Source organism: Octodon degus, unplaced genomic scaffold (assembly GCF_000260255.1).
Source record: "Octodon degus isolate 3935 unplaced genomic scaffold, OctDeg1.0 scaffold00052, whole genome shotgun sequence".
In the NCBI taxonomy this organism is placed as follows: domain Eukaryota; kingdom Metazoa; phylum Chordata; class Mammalia; order Rodentia; family Octodontidae; genus Octodon; species Octodon degus.
In genome coordinates, this window is record NW_004524628.1 from 10,492,369 (window position 1) to 10,510,078 (window position 17,710).

The following is a 17,710-nucleotide window of genomic DNA, read 5'->3' on the forward strand; positions in this document are numbered from 1 at the left end:
CCTCAGCCTCTCCCCAGGGAGCCGCTTTACAAACAGCAAATATGGTTTGGAGCAAAGTTTTGACACGGACTCGGGTGCCCCGCGCTCGGATTACATTTCCATGAATATTCCACCAGCTTTCAACTCCGAGGAGAAGTTTCCGCTCTGAGGCCGCGGAGAAGTTCAGGCCATTTCAACTTCATTTGCTCCCACCCTGACGGCAATCTTTGAAACTGATACGGCCCTGGAAGACGCCAGAAGAACTTTTTTAAAATATTAATAATGATGGGCTACGTTCCCAGCTTTTGTAGCCTGGTGGAAGAGCCTCTTTATGAACGCATGCTGGGGATCGAATGGAGCGCTCCCGTGGAAAGCTTGCTGGAACTAGCGCCTTCCCTCCGAGCTTTCTTTGCTCTTTCCTTTCTCCCGTATTCCATGAGCACAGCACACAACGGCTGTGCGCATCACGAGGAGCAGCAGCCTCTCTCTTCAGTCTGCCCTTGCTCCTCTTCCCCTTTCCGCTTCCCACGTCGAAAGCCCTGCCTCCGTTTCCTATCGTCTGTATTTGTTTTACTCTTTAACTGATACCTTGGGTTTCTCGCAAGAGAAGCTGCGCAATACTAAAGCTTGTGTGTCTGACTTCTCCCACTTAACATCCTGTTCTCGAGGTGCATCGCGCTCCCACCGAAGCTTTAACTTTGCGGTAGGAGCGCTGCACGGTGCATAAGCACCGCGCACGCTTTCCGGTAAAAGCATTTCTACCGGGTAGGACTGGAATCGCCGCATGTTTGCACTGAGCACCTTTTCTCCTAAGAGCCTTAAAACAATGCAACACCCTGGCAGGGCGGCATGGAGACCAGAAGCAGGCACCTAAAAAAAAAAAAAAGAAGAAGCAGGCACAAACCCTGGTTCAGTTTCCACTGCTGCAAAGTAAAATACGCGTGCATGCGCACCCACCCACGCGCGCGTGCACACACACACACACACACACACACACCCTCACACAGGGTTTGCTGCCTGACGTACAAGAAGCCCCTCATTTGTCCGAAGGCCCAGCTTGGCCTCTACGAAGCATCCTGGTTCTTTAAGGCCAGTGAGGTGCCCTTAGGAAAGCTAGGTTTCCGCTCAGAGATCGCATGCGGATTTCTTCATCTACAAAGGGACAGTCACTGGGATCACTACAGACAGGGCGGCTGCCTCCAGGCTGGACAACGGCCATAAAATGCCCTGGCCTGCCGCCTCGCCTCGGAGTGTACTTCGTAGGTACCTGTCAACACCCTAAGAACTGGCACTGAGGTCACGGCTCAGTGGTAGAGTGTGTACCTAACATCACGATAAATAAACAGGTAAGTCGCTGCACGCACACACACACACACACACACACACACAATCTAACAACGTCCGGGCTACTGTTTCAGTCTGCAGCCGCACATAGCTGGCTGTCTTGGTGTAACATGGTCTCTTCCAAGTATCCCTCCGCCTCCCTAAATCCGCAATAAGAGCTAAATACGCACTAAATCCGTCATCCGTGAAGAAGATGCCGAGGATTAAACCAAACACAACCACACTTAAATGTTACGCTGTGATTTTGGGTAACTAAAAGACAGCAGCCTAACTTGGAAATGTCTGGCTAGCCCCACTCTCGACTGAACTTTCACCGGTGTTTTCTGACAAAATGCAGGATGAAGTGACGTGAGAAGCCTCACCACCTAGCGCCACCAAAGCAAAGCACCTGACAGTCACACCTGCACAGCGTGCCAGATCGCTAGGCATCCCAGAAATCCACAGGAACTTCAAATACTGAGTGCACAAAAATAATACGCAGCCATTCAAGTAATCAAACTAAGAACATTCTTATCTGAAAATGCAATCTGAGACAACCTCACTTCGTAGCCAAGGAACATACTTTCAGCATTTAGTACGTTGCAGTTTAAACTTCTACTCAAGTTGAAGTTGACAGTCAGGAATTAAGAAAATAGAAAGGAAACTGCTAACCAGTATCTATCCTAAGGTTCACGGGCTCAACTAATCTCTAGCAGGCACTACTAGCTCAATAAAGTAAATATTCTTCACTTCCTTTGTGCATTTCCTCAAACCACGCCGAGGAATTTATGCGCAGCTCGCTTAACAGGGTTCTACCGTGGTTCCCACTTGCCTGCAGAGTGATGTCTGATTTTCTGATGAAGCGGAGGGAAGGAGAGGAGGATGCCCGCCGCTTTACAGCGCTAAGCTCTTAATCACTTCCAGTTCTGAGTCATCAGAAAAGTAGTACTCTTGAGGGATTTCTCTTCTTTTGGTCGCTAAATATTGTCTTTCATTTTGAGATATTTATTTCTTTTCAGAAAATGATACTGTATTTTTTTTACCCTAATGATGAAGGATGAAAGATGGAGAAAATTCCATTTAGTGATTATTGGACCACGAAGAAGTAAACTGATTCAGAAAACAAATCCCCAAAAGAAAAATAAAATGTAGTATGTGAGGTAGAAGCACGGGGTTCTTGGCAAACACTCAATTGGAGCCAGGGTCGGTAATTTAATAATGTCCTTATTTTATTAATATCTGAAGGGGGAAGGGCAGAGCTCTGGCCAGAACCTCCCTACTCTGAGTGGCTCCCAAGCCAGCCAGCCAGTGAGTTCCGACGCGGACGCTGAGGGCTGGCAAGCGCTGTCGGAGCTACAGAGACTGAGCACAGGTTCCCGCAGCCGTTCCCTCGCCCGGAGGGAACCGAACCCTGAGCAGCCTCCAGGAGCAGGCAGGTGAATCCGCGGAGGTGACGCCCTGGGCGTTCGCATTCTGGTATCACATTACCTGGCTTTGGTCTGGGCCTTCGAGCTTCCTTACAGCCTGCGGACCAGGTGCTGGAAAGACGCCCAGCCCCGGAAGTGCTGGTCAAGGTCTTACATGAAAGGGTCACATCTGAGCGGTCTGTATAGACAGCTGTGGAAGCTGACGGTAACCTGGGAGCAGTGCTATGCTCCTGTGGTCCCAGCTACCCAAAAGGTTGAGACGGAAGATCACTTTGGCCTATGAGTTCAAGGCCAGCAGGACAACATGGGAGGACTCATCTCAAAAATTACAAAGAAAAGCGGAGGAAAATGGGCTAGGGAGCTAGCTCCGTGATCTAAGTGCATGCCAGGCAATCCAGTCCCCTGTACCACATGCCGTGCTGGTCCTGGAACCCTTGGCGTGCCGTGTAGGACCCAGAACGCGGGGTGGTAGCACACTCCTGTAATCCCAGCACTGGGGAGGCTGACACAGGAGGATCACTATGAGTCCTCAGGTGTAGTGAGACCCTGTACCAAATAAATAAATAAATAGCTTTTTAAAAAGGAGAAAAAGAGGCCTGCTACTCAAGTGCATCATTTCTGACCTTTGGTTCTGTTCCATGTTTAAAAAAGAAGTCGAAGAATAGTGAAAGGAAACTTTAAAAAGAGGGAAAAAGAAAAGTTAAGTTTAGTCCAATCCCAGTCCCTGACACAGTTCCAAGTTGCCAGTATTCCTGCATAGAACTTTTTTTATTTTCAGATTACACAAATGCAGAGAAGTCAAAGTAAACTTCTAGAATTCTGGCCTGATTTTTGGCCCCCAAGATAGTCTGAAGAGAAATGTTATATGTTACTTGGGTGACAGGTAGTGGGAGTAGTGGTGGTAGTGCTGGAGGTGGCGGTACTAGAAATGGTGCATACGATATTGGGAGCTATGGTGGAGATGGTGGCTATGATGGTGGTGGTGTTTATGATGGTGGTTATGATAGAGATGGAGGTTATGGTGGAGAAGGTGGATATGATGGAGAAGGTGGAGATGATGGAGAAGGTGGAGATGATGGAGAAGGTGGAGATGATGGAGAAGGTGGAGATGATGGAGATGGTGGAGATGATGGAGATGGTGGAGATGATGGAGGTGTATATAATGGAGATGGTGGAGATGGTGGAGATGGTGGATAAGATGGAGATGGTTGGGGCTGGGGAGATGGCTCAGTGGAATAAGCACTTGCCTGGCAAGCACAAGGGCCTGAGTTCAATCCCTGGTTCCAGCAAAAAAAAAAAAAAAAAAAAGGAGATGGTGGCTATGATGGAGAAGGTGGATGGACATGGTGGATATGATAGAGAATGTGAATACGATGGAGAAGGTGGATATGATGGAGAAGGTGGATAGGATGGAGAAGGTGGATAGGATGGAGAAGGTGAATAGGATGGAGAAGGTGGATAGGATGGAGAAGGTGGATAGGACGGAGAAGGTGAATAGGATGGAGAAGGTGGATAGGATGGAGAAGGTGGCTTTGATGGTGGGAGTAATGGAGATAGAGGAGTTAATGGTGGAAATGATGGTGGTAATGTAGCAGTGGTGGTGGTGGCAGTGGTGGTACAGGGTGATGGTATAGTGATTATATTCAAATCCCAGAAGCTGAACTGAAGGCTATAAATTATATTCAAAATTTGAGGCATCTACTGTACTCACCTTCTCTGAGTCCTCATCTTTATCCATCAAATGCTGAATAATGTGATCACAATGATGTTCTTTGATTAAGATTTTGAAAGACACTTTTAAAAAAATGAGAAGAGAAGGCAAAATTAAACCAAGCTCAAGTGAGTTTTTATTTTTCACCTTCATTTTCATCCCAGTCATTGTCATGAGAAGCATTTCAAAGAATCAATAGTCCTTGAAGCTGCTGTATCTGAAGATTCCAAGGGCAACAGGGAAGATCCAGCTCACAGGGAGTTCCTGGAGCTGGGCAGCACTGCTGCCCACTCAAAACAGGGCACAGAAACCACACTGGCACCACCAACCATCTGGGCAAAGAGAGCTCTCTCATGGATGCTGATGCTTGGTGGACAGCGGGACAGGCACGCTGCAGTTCAGAACGCTTCTTCCTCCTTCCTCCAAGCTCAGGGCAAGACTGAGTGTCCTCAGCTGCTGAGGTGGCCCTGCAGGCCAGACTCACCCTGTGCCCATCCCCCTGCCATGGCTGAAGGGCAGGCTAGTGCAAAAGGGACCCCAGATGTCCAGCAAGGCACCTCCTTTCTGATCCTCAAGGGCATGCAGGGACAGGGAGACATAATTCATCTGAAGCCCCTGGTTCTGGGGCTTGTCTGCTCTGCAGCATGACTCGCTCTCTTCTACCAGTAACAGGAGAAGGGATCACAGTACTCACGGCAGAGAGAAGAAAATCTATCTCTCCCAGAATAAACCAAATCCTCAGAACTTTCTATTACCAAATTGCCAGTTCTGAGAGGCCTAACTTTTCTCCAGCCAGAAAGGACATGACAGCCTGCAAATGGCTGAAAGCCACTTCCGTCTGCGCTGACCCCACAGTCATTGCCTAAGCTCTTCGGGTTGAGTTGGATTTCCAACAATAATCACCCTTCCCCTGGCTCCCCAAGAAGATGGGCATGGGCTGCCTCATCAAGGGAGTTCAGAGCAGGCCAGGCAGAGATGTCCACAAGGCAGAAAGCTCCTTGGGGGACTGCCTTTAGGAAAACCAAATCGCATAACAGCACAGTTCCACATGCGAAGTGGGGCCGCACATGTGTAGTTCCATTGGTGTACCCCACCCCGCGCCCAAGCCCCACCGCCTCCCAGAGCTGTAGCTGGACTTGAAAAACCCAACACACGGGCAGCACAGAAGCCCTTTGAAAGCCTGGCCCAGTGTGCCGTGCATGTGAGCCGCAGTCTTACAGAGCCTTGCCAAAAACAACACAGAGGGAAGAAAAGGCAAGGTTTTCTTTTCTCTGAACTTAGGAATGAAACATAAAACTCCTCTCTTCCACAGGGCTGAATGGCTCCAGTCCTCCACCCCAGGATGATCTCGCACTGGTCTGGCCCTCACCATATCTGAGTGGCTTCTTACTGGCATCATTTGCCTCCCCAAGGAATCCCAGGGCAGCAGTGGCCAAAATCGTGTCCCCGTTCCTCACAGCGACTCACCAGGTCCTCAGGGAGGCCTCAGCGGTCCTGTTAAAGTGAATGAAGTAGGCGACAGGAGGGCACTTTGAAAAGCTGTGAGTGACATTATTCCTGTCACTAGTGGGCTCCCACTGTGCCAGCCACACCTACCTAGTCTAACCAGCACAGCTCTGTGTTTCCCAAAGTCTCTACCCAGGTAAAATGAGGGGGACTCACATTTAACTGCAGACCCTCCCATCACAAAATCCTATGAGACCTGGTGAGCAGCTGTTGTCACCCAGGGATGCCGAGACCTCACTGGTTGTCCCCAAGTGACACAGAGGGTGTCAGGAGATAGTGCCAACCACTGCCCCATCTGTCTGTCCTCAGCTACAGCCTGCACACAGTGCGGACTCCTGCCTGCACTGTCCTGCTATCTGCAGAGTGTTCCCCAGGAAAGAGGCCGGAGCTGCCAAGGGAGGACCAAAGTGCTCAGATTCGGTCAGCTAGGCCGAAATCTCAACACAGAGCTTCTCCATGTGACCAAAGCCCACCTTAGAAAGAAGGAAGTCAGACAGAAATGACAATTTCTTCTTGCTGGAAAAGAGAGTAAGACTAAGAAACTATAGAAAAGAAATCCAAGAGCAAATCCAACCAGACAGTGAATGAAAAACTACTTATCCATCAAAACGTATTGGCTTGTAGTTTCCAACAGCTTGCACTTCCCGGCAGAAACTACTGTGGAGGAACAGAATGTACGGTGTCCACACATGGAGGGCAGGGAGGCAGGGTGCCCAGGGAGGGCACCACAGATGCTCAGAGAAAGAAGCTGGAGAGCGGGGCTAAGCACCTCAGCAAGACGCAGCGGGACCACAGAAGAAATGGAGGAGCAGGAGATTTATTTTATAAGCATGCAAAGGCAAAAAGGGGGAAAAAATGGGCAAAGAAAAACTCCAAGAAGAAAAAGGAAAGAAACTGAACTGAGAGGCATAAAATAATCACAATTATTTCTGCACAAAGCAAGCACCGACTTCTCAGCAAATGCCTCGGAGCAGCATCCCCGGTGGCTAGCACACTACCAGGCCAAGTCGCCTGGCACAGGTGAAGGATGCTGACCAACACCTGAGTTATTTAGAAAAGAAAAACCAACACAAGAGAAAGGAAAGCTTTTATTATCCACAACCCACAGAGATTTCCAAAAACACTTTTGTTGTAAACCCCTAGGCTTTTATTGAAGTCTGCCTCTCAGTTTACTTTTCTGTTTTATGTATCCCAAAAGTTACAGTCTCCCAAGTCATTATAAAAGATGTTTTCAGCCCATTTCATGACTCTGAAATGGCATCGGGGGTTCTGTCTATATTTTATAGCATCTTTTGATTTTGATTTACCTACTCGAATCATCCAATTCATTTTTTAAAATTTAGGTCTACTGAACTGGACGAAGTTAACTGGTTCACCAGCTTAACTGGAATTTACAGCCGAACATATCACTTGCCGCAGTCCAAATGGTCCAGCCATTTAAGCTTATAGACATGTAATGGGCTTTCCTCAATATTAATTAATGTGCACCGCTTCCTCACAGCAGAGTACTGCCAAGTGGCTTTTCTTAAGATCTGGATCTCCAATGCCAGTGTTCACTGTTGCACCTACTGGCCCATAAATCCCCAAAGTTGGGGCACAGCCGTCCAGGCCTTTGCTCACGGAGACTTACGCCTTTCAAAAGAACATTTCCTGACCTCCTTTAACAACCCCTTCCATCAGCAAACTCTTGCTGGCTAATAATATGATGAAAAGAGAAATTTAGGACTTCATGTAGCATTCTTAGAACAACTAGTAAAAAAATAAAGTTTCCTGCATTCAAAATGGTAGCATTTTCTACCTTCGAATGTGAAGATGCTGAACCTGTCCTGGGTCATTGTTGCCGTTCTTACCACGCCAGGTTCCTATTTTCTAAAAAGCATATGGAGAAGAGCACACAGTTCCATCGTGGGGTTTGCACGGGAGAGGGGCAAGGTGGTACAGAATTCGTGGGTGTTTTTTTTTTCCTTGTAGAGGAGCTGTTTCATATTTTCTTAGCAAAACTTAGCTCTGGAATTCACATAAATAATTAATGAAATACTCATAAAAGTTCATGAGACATAAAATATTCTCCTGGCAGAGCCCAGAGTCGGAATCCGAGCAGAGGATCTCAGCTCTCTGCTTGCACGTGAACGACCGCCCTGAGGTGGGCTCCACCACCCGCTCCTGAACGCAGTCATGATAGCCAACTAAGAAAGCACACCATAGGCAAATAAATGGCATTTCCAAATCAAAATAGCCCACTTGAGCAGCGGAGAACATCAGCAACGGGCTCGAGAAGCCAGAATAAGGCACGCCGCTCGAGTGTGCCCAAGATCTAGCCCTGGACTGCAAGGACTCTTTCCTGGGGCCAGGGTCCCCCACTGCAAGGCAGACCCAAGCCCCAAGAAAAGTGACAGTGCAACTGACCTAGGGCGCAGATTTCTCCAAGAAGCTCTTGCACACTCCACTGCGTTGTTCCTCCCAGCCCTGGAACACCGGCGCCCTCGTGCTACTGACCTGCCCACGCAGGCTGCTGCTGGCTGCAGCGGTTCACGCCATGCCTGGGCCGCTTTCTGCTTCCCACCCCGTGGTGTTTGCTCACCGGTGACCAGGCCCCAGTGATCCCATGGAAGTCAACTAGGGGGAGAGCTGAGGTGTGGACACCAGGCCATGGGTGGGCTGCCCAGTCTGCTCGGGAAGGAGGAAGTGCCTTGCGGTGGTCTCAGGAGGAGCAAGGGGGAACAGACCTAGCACCCTTGGCTGAGAGGGCATTGTAGAGCTCTGCCAGGGGAGACAAACAGCACTGAAGGAGGGCGACCTAATCTCCCTCACCGGAAGACACACTGTGGGACTCAAGGAGAAGGGAGATAAGGTGTGAGGCAGCGCCTGAGGGGAAGCTCAGCCTAGGATGGGTTTCTGGTTTTGATGATGCTGTAGAGCAGCGTGAACCTATGGCACGTGTGCCCCAGCCGGCTGTTTGTTATCAATGAAAGCGCTAAAAGGCTTACCATCACTGCTCCAGAACATGGAAACTACGGTGCTCTGGGAGATGACAAATCATCTCTTCATTCTATGTTCTTAAATTTGTTCTGTGGTTTTCTGGGGGAAAGAGAGTACCAGGGATCAAACCTATTCACCAAGCACTGTATCCAGCCCTCAACTGTCCTCTCTCTCTCTTTCTCTCCTTAGGTATTTCAATTGGTCCTGAGAAATTCTACCAGACTTGAGAACTAGGAACTGCACTAAGTAAGAGCCAGGGTGCTCGGGTCCCTGAGCACGCTCAGGACTTAAGACTGTGTGGGACTAGAGTCCGATTTCATGTGGAGCTCGTGACTGCAGACGTACGGGTTCTGTAAGATCCTTTCAAACCATCCTCCCCAAAGAGTAGGCAGGAAAAGTTATCATCCCTCCCTTCTGCTGTTTCTGTACTGCGTTTCAGAGCTCTGGGGGACGTGCAGTCTGAGCTTGGAGTCTGGTCATGCCTGCTCCCAGCGCCAGGCCCTAGCCAGGGACTCGGCATGATAGACCACAGGGCGCACATAGCCCTAGACGACCGCTCACAATGTGTCTCTCGAGAGCTTTTGGAGTCAGTTATCAGGATACAGGTGACACCTGGATAGCCACCTAGAAGCTGAGAGGCTTCGAAAGCCTTCCAGACGTTGGTGCCAGGCCGCACCCACCTCCTAGCCTGAGGCCAGCAGTGCCCGCCGCAGCGGTGCACTCGACCCAGGCAGGGGTCCCCCAGACAACCACACCACCAAAGCCACTGGGGCAGTGACTCTGGGACAGCTGCAGACCTTTGGCCACTTCTCCCTCTTCATATACCCCTTCTGAAGAATCTTTCCCAACCTCTGAGGATGAAACGTCAAGCCGAACCTTTTGGAATTTATCAGAAGCCTGGCATCTGTGCTAAGCAGCAGAGCCCCTGAATTCCAAACAGGATGGATTCCTGGCTCAGAAGCCCAGCTCCGAATTCCTCAGGCTCAGAACCGATGGGAAAACAGATCTTCAGCATTCCTCCGATTTAGAAATCATTAAAACTGACAACAGATAAGAAATTGACAAGGAGGAACGAAATCCTTAATTTGCATAGCTGTCTCTTTTTTCCCCTCCATAGTCGAGAGCAGAGCGTCCTTAACCTTGATTTTCTTGCCTCTCTCCATTCAAAGCACAGCCCATAACATTAATTAAGGTGTGCGAGCTGGAGGAGAGACACCCTCCTTCCTACGCGGCGCCACCTGGCCTTGTACAGGAGCGGCGCTCTCCCGAGGTGGGCACCCCCAGGGCTCCACGCAGTTCTGCAGAACCTCACCCCTTCTCCAGTCCCATCTATCTGGTAGCAACCAAAAAGAGGGGCACAGCAGGCTCACAGAACAGACACGGGAGGACGGGCCACCTGGCGACTTAGGGATGGGGGAGTTGCCGGTGCAGAGTCCAGGATGCAGCTGAAGGGGCACCTCAGAGGAGCCACACCACACTTTGATTTTACAAAGAGGTGCTGCTGCAGGAACTGGCCTCACCCTCCACATAGAGCCCCTCGGACGAGCCAGCCTTCCTGCTGTGCTCAGTCGCCTCCACTCTACCAGGACCACGGCCCTTGGAGACACTGACGTGAGCCAGGCCCTCCGCAGAACAGAGGGGCTCACGCACACGTGCACACCTTGGTTTGCACATAACCTCGGGGGTGCTCAGGGCTCCCAGTCCTCTCCCTGGTGTTGCGCAGGCCTGTGACCCCCGAGCGAAGAAGTTCTGTGCCTGAACAAGTGGCTTTTGTGTGCCCAAAGTGCCACTTTTAGTCTCTTCCAAAACTTATCACCTCTAGAATATGTACTAGCTCTAATGATGTCATCTATAAAATTCTGGGAGAGGCAATTCTAACAAGTCAAAGGGATGATTTAATCTCTAATCAATATTTCCATATTTTTAACACATGTCAAAAGAGAAGAAAATGTGCAAGAGAAATCTAAACCTACATGCATTTTACTACCGACTTCACATATGGACACGGAAGATCTTTTCTCCTAATATGGAGATGGCTCAGCAGTATTTAAATGATTCCTTATTCCAAGTCATATAAATATGCACCAGATGTATCTTTTGTAAATGTTATGTTTTTCAACTTCTCAGCATTTGCAAGTAGTTGAAAGCTATGTCAAGCATGCTTTAATGGGGCATAAAAGTGTATTGTATTCAAAGCGAGGGCACAGCTCTGTAATAGGTGAAAATACAAATGTTGTCAATGGATACATTTTCATTTTATTGATTTACACTGCGTAACAGAACAAGCTGTATTCTTTTTATAGTCAAGTTCTCTATCAATTGAATATAACTAGATATAAAAAATCATGCTCACATTAATGGATTCTCCAGATGACAGAAAATTCAAAACATAGAATTTTATGGGTAGAAGAAAACTCAAAGATCAGCCAAATCTCACACCACAATTGAACAGGTGAGAAAACTGAAACCAAAAAGGTCGCCTGAGGCCAGCTAGTCACAGTCGAGGTAGGGGACTCGCGGGTTGACAGACCCCTCAGCCCAGGAACTTCCCCGAGCCCTTTATAGTGTCTGTCTCTTGGCTACCTAAACAAAAACTAGAAGCAGACATAAAACATGGATCATTTATTGACTTCCTGGGATTTGCTAGGAAGAAGCGAATTGGATCTATATTTGGAAAGTGTCAAATTATCTTATAGGAAGTAAGTATAAGAAGGAAGCTGGCAATTGCTAGTCTTAAAGATTGTCAAAGAATGGCACAATGTCCTTTCTCCAGTACAACATTGTCATAGACACAAGACTAGCTTTTTCATTGTGAATTCAAAAGATGTCCCAGTAAATTCTCCTCTGAACACTTCTCTCTGAGGAAATATTTTCAAGTCACCTATAATGGACAGCTCACCTTGAACACTGTCTTTTTTTCCTCTTTTAAATAACTGTTAACAAGATTGATAGCTTATTATCAAGTTTTCTTTCTTTTTCTTGTCTTCCTTTTCTTCTCTTTTCTTTTCCTTTTTGTACCATTCTAACTCCCTAAGACTACAGGTCTTACTAATACGTGTATCTGTGCGTGTACCGTTAACCACATTCGTTTTTGCCATTTTTGTTTCTTTCTACCATGTATTTTTATTAACTGCCTCAAATTCTTTCTCAGTATGAGGCAGAATATTAATTAATGAATTAATTAAGTGAAAGAGTCATTTTCCAAAAGCCAAGTAACCTTTTCACTTTGACCTTTATAAATAACATTTTGCCCTCTGGGGGCCAGCGGCAGAAATGAAGATTTCACGGAAAATGAAATCATTACTGAAGTTTTCCAACTTCACATGGTCCCTGCTGCTGCTGGGGGCTGCTGGCTTGTCCCGAAAGCACTCGCGGTCCGAAACAGAACCGTGGGCCAGTGTCCATGCGCCTGCTGCCGGCTCAGGACCAAAGGGGCCCTGCACCCTGAGCCGCAGCCGCCCTGTTGGGGACACTGCTTCCCTTCAGTAGTTCATTTTCTTTCTAGGGTGCTTACATACAAGTTGCTGCACTCCTATGGGGCTCCAGGTGCAGGGGAGGTGACAGGGACATGCAAGGCTCTCCACGAGTGGCCCCAGCAGTGTCTGCACACATCAGGAAACAAGAGGGGTGACACAAGAGCCCCAAACATGGTGACAATGGCAGAGAGGTCCTGGAGCCTCTGGTACCCCTGCTTTGTAGAAGAAAAGCAGGTCCACACTCGCACAATATCACAGAGCCACCTGACCAGCTTGCCCAAAGGCTGGGGACATCAGAGAAGGGCAGAAAGCGGCGACTGCCCCGGAAGGTGGGGAGCAGTGAAGCGCTGCCGATAAAGGGGTGTTGTCAGCCGGCGCCGCGGAACGTGCCCGTCATCCCGCCACTCGGGAGGCTGAGACAGGTCACTGCCGAGTCAGAGCCCAGTTTGAATAACTTATCAACACCTTGTCTCAAAATCTAAGAAAAAAAATTCAAAGTCTTGAATATAGCTTAGTGTGAAGGCCTAGGTGCAATCCGCAGTACTTGGGGTGGGGGCGGGGCGATCTTTAAAAGACGAGAGCAAAGTTTGAAACCTAGCGTCACTGTTACGTGACCTAGAGAAGGAGCCTCACCATCTACGTCTCAGAGGGCAGGAGTAGGTGCAAACTGCACTTGTGCAGCTTGGGAGGCCGTGCACACAGGAGGGGGTCCTGAGCAAGGTCCTGCCATCCTCACCCTTCTCGAAATTCCTATCAGCGCTCCGCTTGGACAGAGGAAGATCTGCTTGGAAAAGCTGGCTTTTCCCCAAACTCAGCCTGAGCAGCTCCCGAATGTTTCCGAGTGACCTCGCTCCACTGTAAGCAGAGACAGGGAGGAGAGAGGAGAGGAGAGCAGCCAGGCCGCGGGCCATCAAGCAGCGATTCTGTCATAACCACCAGAAGGCTGAGGCAGGACAACTGGCCATGCATTTGAGGCTAGCCTGAACTACACAGTGAGCTTGGTCTCAAAAAAACTAAACCAAATTTAAATTTTCAAAAGAAGGAGCTGGATGATGACCTTATACGTTGATTCCTGCTCTGGGCCAGCCTGTTACACCGCGCACGGGCACAAGGGCACTGATTCTCTGGAGCCAAGAGGGGCTGCCCCATCAGGGGGAGAGGCTTCTGTGGGGTGCGGCAGGTATGAGGGAGGCCCACTTCCCCTGAGTCCCTCCATGATGCGGAAGGGTGGGTGGCAAAGGGCACACCCGCCCAGCCCGGCTCCTGCCGCCTCACTTCTTTGGGGTCCTCAGTGCTCAGAGCCCCCCACCATGCTCTCAGCCTCTGCTGTACGCATCAGAAGAGCTTTAAGGCATGAGGCTTGGTGCAGCGCTCTGTAAAGCAGAGATCCAATCTATGTGGAGCACTTAGCGTGCTTCCTTACCCCTTGGGGAGAATGCAGAGAAAACGCTTTGCCCCTCTGCACGGAAAGCCAATGTGGCCATTCCCCAGAGCGATGAAAGTGCGAGAGAGACAAGGGCTCAGCAGACCCAGCGTGCCCAGACCCAGGTACCACTGGGCTCCCTGCGGGTGCTGACCAGCTCTGCCCTCGGGCCCCACGGTGAGGGTGGCCGTGAGCAGGTCACAGCCAGCACGGAGGCTCTGTGGAGCCTGGCGAGGAGCAGGAAAGCGCCTGCTCCCAGACCCGCTCTGGAGGGGTTCCCGGCTGCAGCCCCTTATTTCTCCTGCGCTGGTTTCATACTAGCTCCTCACAGCGGGCCAGGGCCTCCACAGAGAGACCCCTGTGTCCCCATCACACAATGGTCACTGGCGCCTTCAGTTCACACAAGTCAGGGCTGGAAAAGAGCATTATTTTCAAGACAATTTTATGTTTCTAATAAAGGGCGTTTTTAAAACAAAATCACAGCACAGCAGTTTTAATGTCTGCACCCCCCACCCTTTCTTTAAGGACCCTGAGTCTTGGGCAGCTGATAGTAGCCGGTCCTGATTGGCCAACATCTGTTTCTTTCTAGGAGCCCTCTTGCCAAGGGGCTGGACAGCAAGCCCCATTTGGTATTCATGGGAAGTACTCGCCGAACAATAATGACAATAATTGCCTCTGATTCTTGTGTTTACAACACTGCCAAAGTATCATTAGGGCCTTATTTATAGATAATAATGCTTATTAATCACAAGTATTTGAATTTTGGAATGTATTAGATTAATATTCTTTTGTACCTCAGTTCTGTACTAATGCTGTGAAAGACATTTACTGAATGCAACTCATTGGGAATGCTTATTTTGAGCTGCAAAATAATGTGTGTAATTTTCAGGTGAAAGATAAAGAAATTACACGGCTACCTCGCCACAGTCCCCACTGAGCTCCACACCGCTGCGGAGAAGCAGGTCCTACCTCCAAAATGAGAGCAGAAAGATGGCAAAATAAATAGACCAATAGGTAGGGTTTTTTAGAAAAAAAAAATCCCATAAATAGGCCGAGAGAAATTCCTGAGAATAAGTCTATTATTTTTGTTTTGCCTTAAATCATCCGTGGAAGGCGCACTTTGGTGCAAGGGTTCTGGAGTATGCCATAGCCATCTCACACTGGGAAGTTTTGGAAGTTTCAAAGAAAAATAGCACCGGCTGATGAAGCGCACCAGCAGCGCAGGCCCAGGTCTAACCGCCCGGCTGCTACACGGCCCTTCCTCCTTCATTCACACTCTCTTTCTGTATGCTTCAGTTCTATGCAAACAAACATTTCTGCACACATCACAAAGGGATTTCTCCAGTTTCATATGCATCTAAAAATAAGAATTATTGCAAATTTCAGAAAATGATCAGACTTTTTCAAGGACCAAACATTCCTGTTAGTGTCATAAAACAACTTTATGAATAAATATAAAGCAAGCCTGGTCCACACTTTTGCTTAGCCACTTCCTCCTGAAATTAGCACAAATGAAATGGGCAATATTCTCTTCTTCTCTAGCACAATTTTATTGATTCTTGGAGATTCATGCTGTACATGTTAGCGAAAAGTATTCAGCTTATTTATTAGGTGGCAAGATAAAAGGACACAGTCTTCCAGAAATCTTAGAGAAAGAAAGCAAAGTTTATTAATACAAAGTCTAGGTGCTTTTTAAAGAATAATATTTGCAACTAGGTAGCTTTTCTAAAAATACCTGTAATTAACATTTACTGATATTCTGAAAACTAGACCTAAATCACTTTCCATCTCACCCTATTCTGCAAAGCCTGCTTTCTGCCAGTCCGTGGGCTGCCTGCACCTAAGCACTGTCCCTGTGCTGTCACGTTGTCCCTACAGAAAGCTGACTGCACCGTCCTAGCACCTGATAACACAAAGGAAACCGTCCTCCCTAAAATCCTGCAACTGTGCTTGAGCAAATGTTTCCAAATTGGCTCATACGAGGAAACTAAAACCCTAATTCACTAAATGTAAAATGCTAACATTTTTATTCATTGCAAAATGTAAATAACTTCAGTGATCCCAGTTGGACTGTTTAATATTAATTTGAAGGATTTTACACAGTGTGAGTGGGCCTCCCCTCATGGGACAATGCAGAAAAGGGAACAACTTTCTAATAAGTTCCGGCAGTGTGCTTAGCCCACCCGGCAGGCTGGGCCCCCAAGTGCCTCGACTTGAATCTGGGGGAGATGTCTTGGCCCAGGTCGGGACCCCCTGGAGGCCGACGCACAAGTGTGCACCCACACCCGTTAGCCTGACGGGAGAGAGACCAAGCAGTGTCCTTGAGGAGTCACCCATGCCTCGTAAATGTAACCACAAATCAAAACTGCTCAGATTTCATCATTGTTTTTTCTTCCCAGCTAGAAAGAAGTACTCTGAATTATACAAACAATTCTCCAATTTATTTTGCTTTCATTAGGCATTGCCTGGTTTTCTCTTTAAAAGATGCTGGTACTTAGAAGAGGAAAGAAAACAAATACTAGAGAGATCTCAGGATACCGAGTATGTGTCCCTGACAGCCAGGGGCCTGAGCAAAGCCTCAGGTTCCCTAAGGTCTCTCGGAGCTTGCTGGGTGCTGTTCCATCTGGTACAGACTTGGGGCGGAGTAAGGAAAGAAAGAAAAGCAGGCAAAAAGAAACAAGGAAGGAAGAAAAGATAGAATGGGGGAGAAGCGTCAGCCAATGGCGCTGTGGCTTAAGTCGGAGGGCACTAAAAAGATAGCTCACTGTGCAAAACTGACACAGTAACTTGCCGACACCCGCGCAGCCTTGTGAGGGCCCAGTTGGATGTGACACGTGAGATCTGTCAACATTTTGTAGTTACTCTGATTTAATAAGCATTTTTCCTTCTTTTCTTCAACTGCCAAATTTTTTAATGAAATTGAATCTTGGATGCCTACATTCTGGGGAGGTTTATTTGCTATATTACAGCTCTGTCTGCTTTTAGGCCACAGAATGCCAAAGTGTTTATTCTTACAAATCTTTGTGCATATGTAATTTGAGCCAGCTAAAATAGTCCTTTACCCCTTCCATTAATTAAATTGACAGAAAAGATTATTTTATAATTCAATAGTGAATGATTTCAACCAAATTTTTGAATGAACATTGCACAGTTTCTAGTCACTGCCTAGCCCGTGTTGCCTCATATCGCACCACATCATCAGACGGGAAACTTTCTAAAATAAAAGACTAGCATTTCTGCAGCTGCTCTGACAACGCTACTTGCTCTCCAAATAATAGTTTTCTCTCTCTCTCTCTCTTTTCCTTTTTTAAATTTTCACTTGTGGCCCTTCCATCATTTTGACTTCAAATCTTTTAGGTGCTTCAGTCATAAAGCTCAAAAAGTACTTGGGCTAACCTGATTTTTGTTTTGACTAACTCCTGATAAGGATTCAGAAACACCAGAGGACCATCGGTCTCTAAAACTCTCTCCTCTGACGTTAAGTAACTTTCACAGGACAACAAATATCGTCGGGAACATCAGGCCTATTTTTCAGCAAAGAAATGGACCTGTATATAAACATGAGAAAAAGAAAACAATATTTGATCGTATCAGGAAAAATAAGTCCTTACGTAAGAGAGTTTCCTTTTACCACCATTTTCAGAAAACCGCAGAGCTGTCACGGAGATCTAGCTGGGTGTCACTGAGCACAGTTAGTTTCTCAAAGGTAAAATTCAGGAAGGGCGTTCTTCCCACTCACGCCAGCATATGAGCACTGGACTCCCGCCAGCACGTGCCAATATGTTCATTTTAATGATGATCTTTATTTTAACCAAAAAATCTTCTGAAAATTTAGATTCAGAATACTATATGACAGCAGCAAGTGAGTGAGTAATACATGATTCCA

General features: G+C 47.8%; 1 long non-coding RNA gene across 3 annotated transcripts in view; it reads right to left on the reverse strand.

The window, feature by feature from the left end:
• The window catches only part of LOC111817224, a 41,591-nt gene that overhangs the window by 11,710 nt on the left and 12,171 nt on the right, over positions 1-17,710 (reverse strand). For all 3 annotated transcript variants that reach the window (XR_002821472.1, XR_002821470.1, XR_002821471.1), the window contains exon 2: positions 4,441-4,523. This is a non-coding gene — a long non-coding RNA (uncharacterized LOC111817224). The remainder of the gene's footprint in view (positions 1-4,440; positions 4,524-17,710) is intronic.